The sequence below is a fragment of the Eufriesea mexicana genome, unplaced genomic scaffold (genome assembly GCF_001483705.2).
Source record: "Eufriesea mexicana isolate 0111107269 unplaced genomic scaffold, ASM148370v2 scaffold9538, whole genome shotgun sequence".
Lineage (NCBI taxonomy): Eukaryota > Metazoa > Arthropoda > Insecta > Hymenoptera > Apidae > Eufriesea > Eufriesea mexicana.
In genome coordinates this window covers 36467-45681 of record NW_016917269.1, presented here as the reverse complement: position 1 = coordinate 45681, position 9215 = coordinate 36467, and the positions used below count along the sequence as shown (strand labels likewise).

General features: G+C 36.0%; 1 protein-coding gene across 5 annotated transcripts in view; it reads left to right on the top strand.

The window, feature by feature from the left end:
• The window catches only part of LOC108553218 (ribosomal protein S6 kinase alpha-5), a 56040-nt gene that overhangs the window by 34083 nt on the left and 12742 nt on the right, over positions 1–9215 (top strand). Inside the window, exon 1 of one of the 5 annotated variants that reach the window (XM_017908026.1) lies at positions 6093–6197. The exons of the other annotated variants lie outside the window; for them this stretch is intronic. The gene's annotated coding sequence lies outside the window, so the exon portion shown is untranslated. Of the gene's footprint in view, positions 1–6092; positions 6198–9215 lie in introns of those variants that run through there. 5 annotated transcript variants of the gene reach the window in all.

The following is a 9215-nucleotide window of genomic DNA, read 5'->3' as shown; positions in this document are numbered from 1 at the left end:
TTGGTACCACGTGTCTATAGAAGCTTCAGAGGTGTCTGTACTCCCTAGTGAGGATTTCGCGGTAGTTTAACGGCATGCTTCTTCCTTTTACGCATCGTTATTTTTCAAGAAATAATTAATTTAATAAATCAAATTATCAAACATTCGTTAAATTATTTTTCTTATTTATAAGCTTGTAATCTCTCCAATGTAATCTATTTCTTTTTAGAAAATGATTCATTTCGTTATTTTTTAGATAATTTAATTATTTCAGTTCAGATTATTATTTCCCAGTGTACTTATTGAATTATTACAAATACTCGATTTAGTATTTGTTTTTATTATGTTATACTTATTTTATAAGTCGTCGGTTGTGGGTAAAGGTTACCAAGATAAAATTTATAACTAGCCTTCCAAAAATTGCGAGTTGCAAACATTTTTACCACGAATTTAACGATTTTCCCCAAGGCAAGCGAATTTCCAATGTCACGAACTTCCAGATGGAAAATATTCTAGGGATTTTTCACCAGTTGGTATTTTTCGTTTCCAAAATAGATTCTTCATCGACGAAGAAAATGGAGTTGCCCAATTAAGGAGGAAAGCTTGAGAAAAATGGCTGCCCGTGTTGGAGGAAGGATTCCTCAGGCCCTTCTATATTTAACCGCGTCTCGATTTAAATTTTCGGAATATCGTTTCACAATGTCAGGAATTCGCGGTCGCGGGCTAACTTCTAAATCGAGATGTTTACTCGGCCGGATATTAACACAGTCTCGTAGGTGCGTTCCTCTTTCTCTTTTTCCGCCATCGAAATTAAACGGGCCGTGGGTTTCGTTCTCGCCTTTTATCGTCGAAAAAAATACCCCCGACTTTTATTTTCCAGATATCTCTGTATATATCTACCCCTCTCTTTCTGTCTCTCTCGTTCCTTTTTGTTCTGCACCAGAAGAAGATTCGTTCGCTTACGTTTGAAAGGATTTTTCGAAACAAAGGAGAGACACACAAACGCGAACGGAGATAAAAAGAGCGAGAGAGAGGGGTGGGGGAGAGGAAAAGAGGCTTTCAGAAAAGTAAAAGGTGAAACGCAGAACTGCAAAGAAGTCTACTTTTCACGCGCAAACGGGTATTTCGAGTTTTATCGTTAACTTTCAGCAGCAAAGCTGCGTTTAAGTCCCTTTCGCGTTGTTTAATAAGCACCTGTGGTACAATAAGCACTGCACGAGCAAATATGATTGATATTGTAGATATATTTTTGGAGATGGCTCGTGTAGAGGATATAATGACACCATACTCAGTGTTGTTATAAAAAAACGTCATTAAATTTTTTAAATTTATAGATAGAATTATTTTGTACATTTCTATATAATATATGAATTCAGAACTTATTATAGTGTTTATTTAGAAGGTTAGGATTTTTGAAAATGGCGCGTGCAGAAGATATAATAGGATCATACTCAATGTTTTTATTAAAAACGTTATTAAATTTGTTTAATTTATAAAGAGAATTATTTAGTACATATCTATGTAATGTATGAGTTCAGAACTTGTTATAGTGTTTATTTAGAAGGTTAGGTTTTTTGAAGATGGCTCGTGTAGGAGATATAATAGGATCATACTCAATGTTGTTATTAAAGAACGTCATTAAATTTGTTTAATTTATAAAGAGAATTATTTTGTACATATTTATATAATATATATCTATATAATATATAATCTATATAATATGAGTTCAGAACTTGTTATAGTGTTTATTTAGAAGGTTTATATTTTTGAAGATGGCTCTTGCAGAAGATATAACAGGATCATACTCAATATTGTTATTAAAAAACGTCATTAAATTTGTTTAATTTATAAAGAGAATTATTTTGTACATATTTATATAATATATGAGTTCAGAACTTGTTATAGTGTTTATCTAGGTTTATATTTTTGGAGATGGCTCATGCAGAAGATATAATAGGATCATACTTAATGTTGTCACTAAGGAACGTTGACATTGAATTTTTTAAATTTATAGACAGAATTATTTTGTAAATATATATATACGATAGGAGTTCAGAACATGTGTTTATCTAGAAGGTTTTCATATGAATTCTCAAGGTTTTATGGGTACGTGTAATATGTCCATTTAATGCTTCCAGGCATACAGATTTTTCTATTAAAGTTCAACTTTATCCCCAGTTTTCTCCAATTAAAGTTTTTATCACTTGTACCACTTTTCCTGTGAACCCCTCGTTTATTATAGTTCTTCGAATAGTTGGACGTTTGGATAATGGCTGTTTTCTTAATCCGAAAGTACTACTGTAACTTCAAATTTTACCGCTCTCGTAGCAAGCTTGCAGGACCTACAGTTGAAACAAACTTTTGTTAATATTCTTTCTCATACCCTATTAAAATAAAAATACAATTACGTATACCTGCTCATTACCATCGTATCACTTTAATTACTATTAATTACAGGCAGGATTATATAAACACCAGAAGTCAGTAATTCTAGTAACTTATATAGTGACATTCGTGTACAGTTAGTCAAACGTCTACTATGACTCCCAATCACCATTTATTGTAATATCATAACTTGAATAACAAATGAGAGACAGCTATGTTAAATTTAACTATACCTGGAATATTAAAACAAAATAATTCCATTCATTCAATTCTTATACGGTTTTCTTTTTTTATTCTAGCATAAAAAGTATCAAAAAGAGTTTATTAAAGTGTAAGAAAAGCTTTGGATTATTATTCGTTTAGAGCGAAAAAATTTTCGGGTGCAAAGGTTTAGGCGGGAAATTTAAATTTCGTATAAAGATCATCTCAACGTTCCACGCGGTAGCTTGCACGAAAAGCGCGAAAAGCTGCGACGAAGGGCATACGGGTCGCAAGACATTCGAATCCGCGAACAGGCTCGTGCAATCGAGATAGAGGGAGGATGGCGCGTCTGCGGTACTCGAGCTTGCTCGTGGTCGCTTTTACTACCTTGACATGGATTCTCCGCTGGCAGTCAGGGCCGGGGACGCTCGCGAAGGACCCCCGCGTGTTAATTTCACGCGGAAACCCTTTTAACTGCGAGGCGAAAATTCGATCGACGCTGTGTCGCCCTCGAGCGCGTGCCGCACGATCCCCGTTCGTGGTGCACGCGAGGAAAATTCTGTGAAAGCGAAACGTCTGTACGAAGAAAACGTCACGATGGACATGAATAATCTTGCATCTGGAAAAATTAATGAACAGACCGTGCTGTAATGTATCCTGCAGGTTAATCGTGTTAAACGTTGTTTGAAAAGAAACCGAGTTATTGCTGATTTTTTAATTGTATATTTGAATGAGAAATGAGAAAAGTATATAGCCACAGATTACTGTGGTTCTTGGATAATATACGACTTTTATTTCAATCAACTTTCTGTATAAGAATGTACGACCGATTTAAGATAGTCGCATTAGCAACAACGTATATATGTATAATATATATTGGGTGTATGTATCGTTGCATATATTTAAAGAGTTAATATAATTGAGAAAACTTATGAATAAGGCATTACTTCGTACATTTCGAATCTTCGCGCGAAGAGATAAAACATGTTCCTAGGGACTTTCACACTTCGGTATATTTAGTAATATTATTTTTATAGGTACAAAAACGAACATATTTTTGTAAGAGTTTAACCCCTTAGTGTTAAATAATACATTTGGCATGTTATTATGTACTTTGGTATAAGAAACGTACAAGATGTCATATACGTCAATCGATGCCAAGAGGTTAACTAACTTTTGTTACCAGATATATTACCAAACATATTTTAATTTTAAATCATATAAATTGTGAATGTCGACTTTCATATTTCTTAAGTTCTTTAATTTAATCGTACGTCATAAGCAGCCATTTCTTTCAAGATCGTATGTGGAAGATATGGAGGAACATAAAGAACGTAAATTTTATTAAAAAAGAATATTTACACGTTTTATCGTGCAATCGGGAATTTCTTTTATTTAAACAGCCCGGCAAACACCTGTTGCAATATGCCAGTGAGTAAAATTTCCATCTCAGACTCTCCTAACGCACTCCTAATGCAACTGACGCATGCGCAGTAGCGATGCTCGCAGTCGTTTGCGCATATTTAGACCCTCCAGTCGTTAATTCGTTTATTAGACGTTTCTTCGAGTGGATCCGTCACCGGTGACCCACAGTAAACTTTCCGTTCACGCTACAAACGTTCTCTGTACATTTTCTGTAAGACAAATGACAACACGGATCATTCGTGGTACACGTAGGCTGAATAGAAACTGGTACGAAAGCAGCGTGGCGCGGGACGTGTTAACCATGTTCGACACGTTAGCTGTATTCGCACTGGCAACGTACACGGTTGCGTGAGGAAATTCGCGAACGTTTTCCAGGAGTACCGCCAGAAAAATTTTACGAAGTGCTCGTGCGTGTTTATAAAGTGAATCGATACGCGATAAATCCGTTGCACAATTAACGAAACCCGTACTCTGTACCCGCGTGTCGCGGTCGCGTTTCACATTGAAATCGCCTCGCGTGTTTTTAATGCGAAGTTAATGTGTGTGAGAGAGACGGAAAGAGCGAATATCGTAGAGGTTCCACGGCTTTGGGATGTTGGTGGGTTCGACGAAATTTCACCGCGTTCACGTAATCGTGCAAACGAGAAAGGGAAAAAAGGAAAGAAAAATGGAAGAAGGATCGTTACGTGAAACACGAACAGGAAGGAGTGGGGAGAGGGTGAAGAAGTGAAAGCACCATTGGTGACGTTCGTTTCGCAAAGTGACGAAAATCTCGACCCACCATTTTAACATTTCAAGGGCGTTAAATTTTGTTTTCAATTAATCTCTACATTTTTTATTCTTCTTTTTTTTCATGCATGCTTATACATTCTTTATTTTTTGAAAGATTTTAATTCCTTTTCGGAATTATATAAAATAGAACTAGATAAATTTTTTCAAGGTCATGGAAGGTCATCTTTTATTTATTCTTTAATTTATTTATAACTAATTTTAATTTATAAAAATAATAAATTTATTTTTAATTGACCTTCAATATCAAGCAGAATAACCTAGGGTGAGGTAAAGTTATGCAAGGTCATTGAAGATTATTTCTGGTTAATTCTTTGATATTTAAGATTCTTCATTCTTTTTTTTTACTATAAATATGTCGATTCAATTCAAAAGCTTATAAAAATCTATTAAGGACAATTTTTTAATAAATTTTTATTAAATCTTGTAATATTTAAAATTTTTTCAAAAAATTTCCCTTCTTATACTAATTAAAATCGTACCATTAAGAAGGTTGGAACAGGGAAACTAAAGGTTACTTAAGGGTCGTTGAAGGTTGTTTTCCGAGTGAATAGTAAATATCAAGCAGGTAGGTGGAGTTAAACACCTCCACTCTTGCGTAGATCAATGGTGGTGACCCACGGAAATCAATAGTAAAGCTCAAAGTGCCTTCTTAGATACAATATACAAACTGACCGACCTTTCTCAACTCCATGCTCAAAGAAGAAAAAAAAAATTCTCTACACCATACGAATAACATCGCCATTCACATTGATTTCAATTAATCGAATTAATCGAACAAATTACACGATTCCTCGACAGCCAGCAACAACAACACTCGAGCAAAACGATCAATCAAGGTCACTAGTGAACACGTAAGAACCCGATAAAAGAAAGAAGAGAGACTTACAACATTCCAAAAACAATTTACCATCATCAACCAAAAAAATGCATTTCCAACGGGCTGTTTCACATTTCACGGTTCGATTGGAACCGAGTCACGGTCCGTTCGAGACCGGCCATGATTCAAAATGGAACACCGATCTAACGCTTCCGGGCTACACTAGCGCCGCGTGTGTCCGTCCTTTCGCGGGCCATTTTAAAGCACACAGCTGCATTCTAGCGGGCCGTATTTACGCACAGGCCTGCACACCTGCCGATATTAGCTGCAGGTGCATGCACCTTTGCACACGACACCTTGAACGACCGCCATGCGATATTTCGCGATCTGGCCACACCGAGACGGATGACAAATCTCCACCTCTGGCTCCCTCTGACTACTCGCTGTTCTCGACACGATTTTATTTGCGAACCAACCGCCATTGCGACGACGGAAAGCCCAGTTGGAATGGTAACCGATAGGTCGAGTTCAGGTCTGCCGCCATTGGTGGCCTGCTGATGATGAGGCGAATTTTGGACCGCATACTTCGGACAATTTTGTGAGACATTTTTTTTCTTTTTTGGTAGAATTTTGGAAAATTTTAAAAGATTTATCGGTGGATATTATTGTGTCTAAATTGAGTCATCCATGAGCTAAAATTCGATCAACTTCGAATTTTATGAATCTAAAAATATGTGAATTTTTTGAAATTTTGATCTCTTAGCATTCAAAATCGTTTGGTTTCTGCTTAATTTTATATTATTGGAATAAATTTCTGCCTTTTGCTTCCTTTTTCTTGCAGTTCATCTAGATGGAAAATGGACGACTTAATTTAAGGCTGCGGATATTTTTGTGGATATTCAGAATTTATGCGAGTATTGGAAATTTTAAGTAATATTTAAATCTCAGTATTTAATATTGAGAATTACACGAAGATTGGAATTATAAATATTTTTAAATAGGATTTTAATGCAAATTTGAATGTTATTATTTGCAACTGTGCATAAATATGGCTCAGTGTTCTGGAATAGTAATCGCTGCTTGGAATTAATATTTATCGTGATTTATAGCGATAGGTGATGAGTAGCATTTTAATGAAGATCCTTTGAAAGATATTTTTTTATGGATATTGGAATTCTTTGTTGCGAGGAGGTTATCGAGTGAGGGAAATTTGCCTTTCGTAAATGAAATTTTAAACCAGGTACAGTTATGATTCAATGAATTAGTTTTAATTAATATTTTTTGCCGTTGTCGATTGCGAATAATAAAGCGAACGTTGTTCGAGGTATTTTAGAAATTTTTGAGGATATTTAGCCGACCTGTCGATAATTAGCATTCTTTAAACGGAATTTGAATGTTAATTCGAAAATACTTATTTACAACTATGCATAGACACAGCTGCGTACTTTGAAATACTAATTGCCACGTGGAATTAATATTGCTCGTAATTTGTAGCTATGCATGATGAATTTTAATGGACATGTCTCGACAGATTTATTTTCTTTTTTCGAATATTGGAAATTTTAAACGATGCTTCAAGGATCTACCAATAGTATGAAAATTACGATCCTCTTAATAAAATCTTACAGATGAGAATAATCTTTCAGCCATCTACGTTCCCGTGCTTTGGAATATTAATGGATAATTAGCACTAATGTTTGTTGCAACCTGTAATTACGAACGATGAGAATGATTGCATACTTAGCTGAGAGTCTCTCGTCGATGAAACTCGAATTAAAAACCCTGTCTAAAATCAAAAAATAAAGAATAAAAGAGAAAAATAGACGACACCGTGAATTCAAAAAATTTCGAATTCGGCGCCACATTTTTCCGTCTGTTTCGTTTCATTGCACGAGGTCACGATCGTAGCCTGATTCGATAGTGGAACCTTGGGAACCATGCGACGGCCATTTTGCAATTACCTTCGTCGACCTTGTCTGGACTTTTTTCTGGAATGACAATCGTTGTCTAGGAAACGATTTCAAAATCATGAAATCGCACTGACACGATTCCACCACGCTTTCCCTTTCTCTTTTTCTCCTTTTCGACCGAGTTTTTCTACGGACATTAAGTTCCTCCATTTCGCTGGCTTTTAAACCGAATTTCGAACCGGCGTTTTTATCTACGCACTTTATCTCGGTGGTTAAACGAAAATGATCTAAACTGGAGTATGTCGGAATAGCTAGAAATTTTATCCTCGCTCGCCTTGAGCAATCATAATTATGCGCTCATGTCGCGACTAAAATTTGCGTCGGCAATGTAACGAGGAAAATAGTTGAATATTTAAATATTCACCGTGCTGATCTTCGGAATATTATAATTTGAAGAATTCTTCAATCCATGGAGATAAGTTTACTTGAATATGGCACAAGCAACGTACAAAAGCCTGGCTACCGCAACAATCACATACATTCTCCTATCCAGCTTCTGAATATATAAATAATAATAACAATAATAATGAAAATAAAACTGGAGAGAGATAAGAAACATACTAGACGTAAATATTATAGCATTCATTTAGTGTCTTTTATATTTACATTCTGTTATGTCAGAAGTTACTGGGATTCGTTGAAAAAATCACTAAAATTCACTAAAATTCGTTGCAACGTACAAAAGTCTAGTTACTTTTTTCTGTCTAGTTTAGATACATTTTTCTGTCCAACTTTCGAATATATAAATAATAATAGTAAAAATAAAAAACAGAGTAATAAGAAACATACTAGATAAATATTATAGTATTCATTTACTGTCTCCTATATTTACATTCGATTATGTCAAAAATTATCTAAAATTCCCCTAATCTTGCGTGAAAAAAGGAACGGTAATAACGAAACGCGTGAAATCTGTCCGCTGAAATATTTTCACGCACTGTTGTGACTCCTCGTGTCCCGAAATAATTTCTTTATCATCGCCTATATATCACACGATACTTGAAAATAAGTTCGCGAGCATCAAGCATGGCGTCCCTGTCACCTTCGGCCGCGAATAAAATCGCGCGTGCTGAATTTAATATTCCCGAACGCGTCTTAAACCGCTCTCAATTAGATACGAAACACGACGATAAAGTTAAGCCCGCGCATTATCGCGACTTTATTATAGCAACATTACCATGATCACGAATTTCTTTCCTTATCTCCGTCCAATGAGATTCCTCCGATTGCCTAACTCCCAGGAAGCATACGTTTGCTCCGAGAGACGATTCTCCCGCGTAAAAAAAATTTCAGAGAAAAAGTAAAAATGATACGAGAGAGAAGAGAGAGAGAGAGAGAGAGAGAGAGAGAGAGAGAGAGAGGGGGAGAGGGAGAGAGGAGAGAAGGTTAAAAATAAAACGCAACGTCGATCCGAATTAGATATCGGGGAACAGGCGTTTGAGAATGCCTCGACCGGAGATGATCTAACCTCTTATCGTATTAAATATGCTTAACAAAGCGATTAGGCGAGTGCCGTGGCCCCAGATAATTTCACCAGGTTTCGAATGAGAAAGCAAAATATAAATCGTGAACAGAGACACGTAAATGAAGCGGACACGTGCCCGAGAGGAACCGTGTTGCTTAAATCGAACGACGAAAGATGGCAC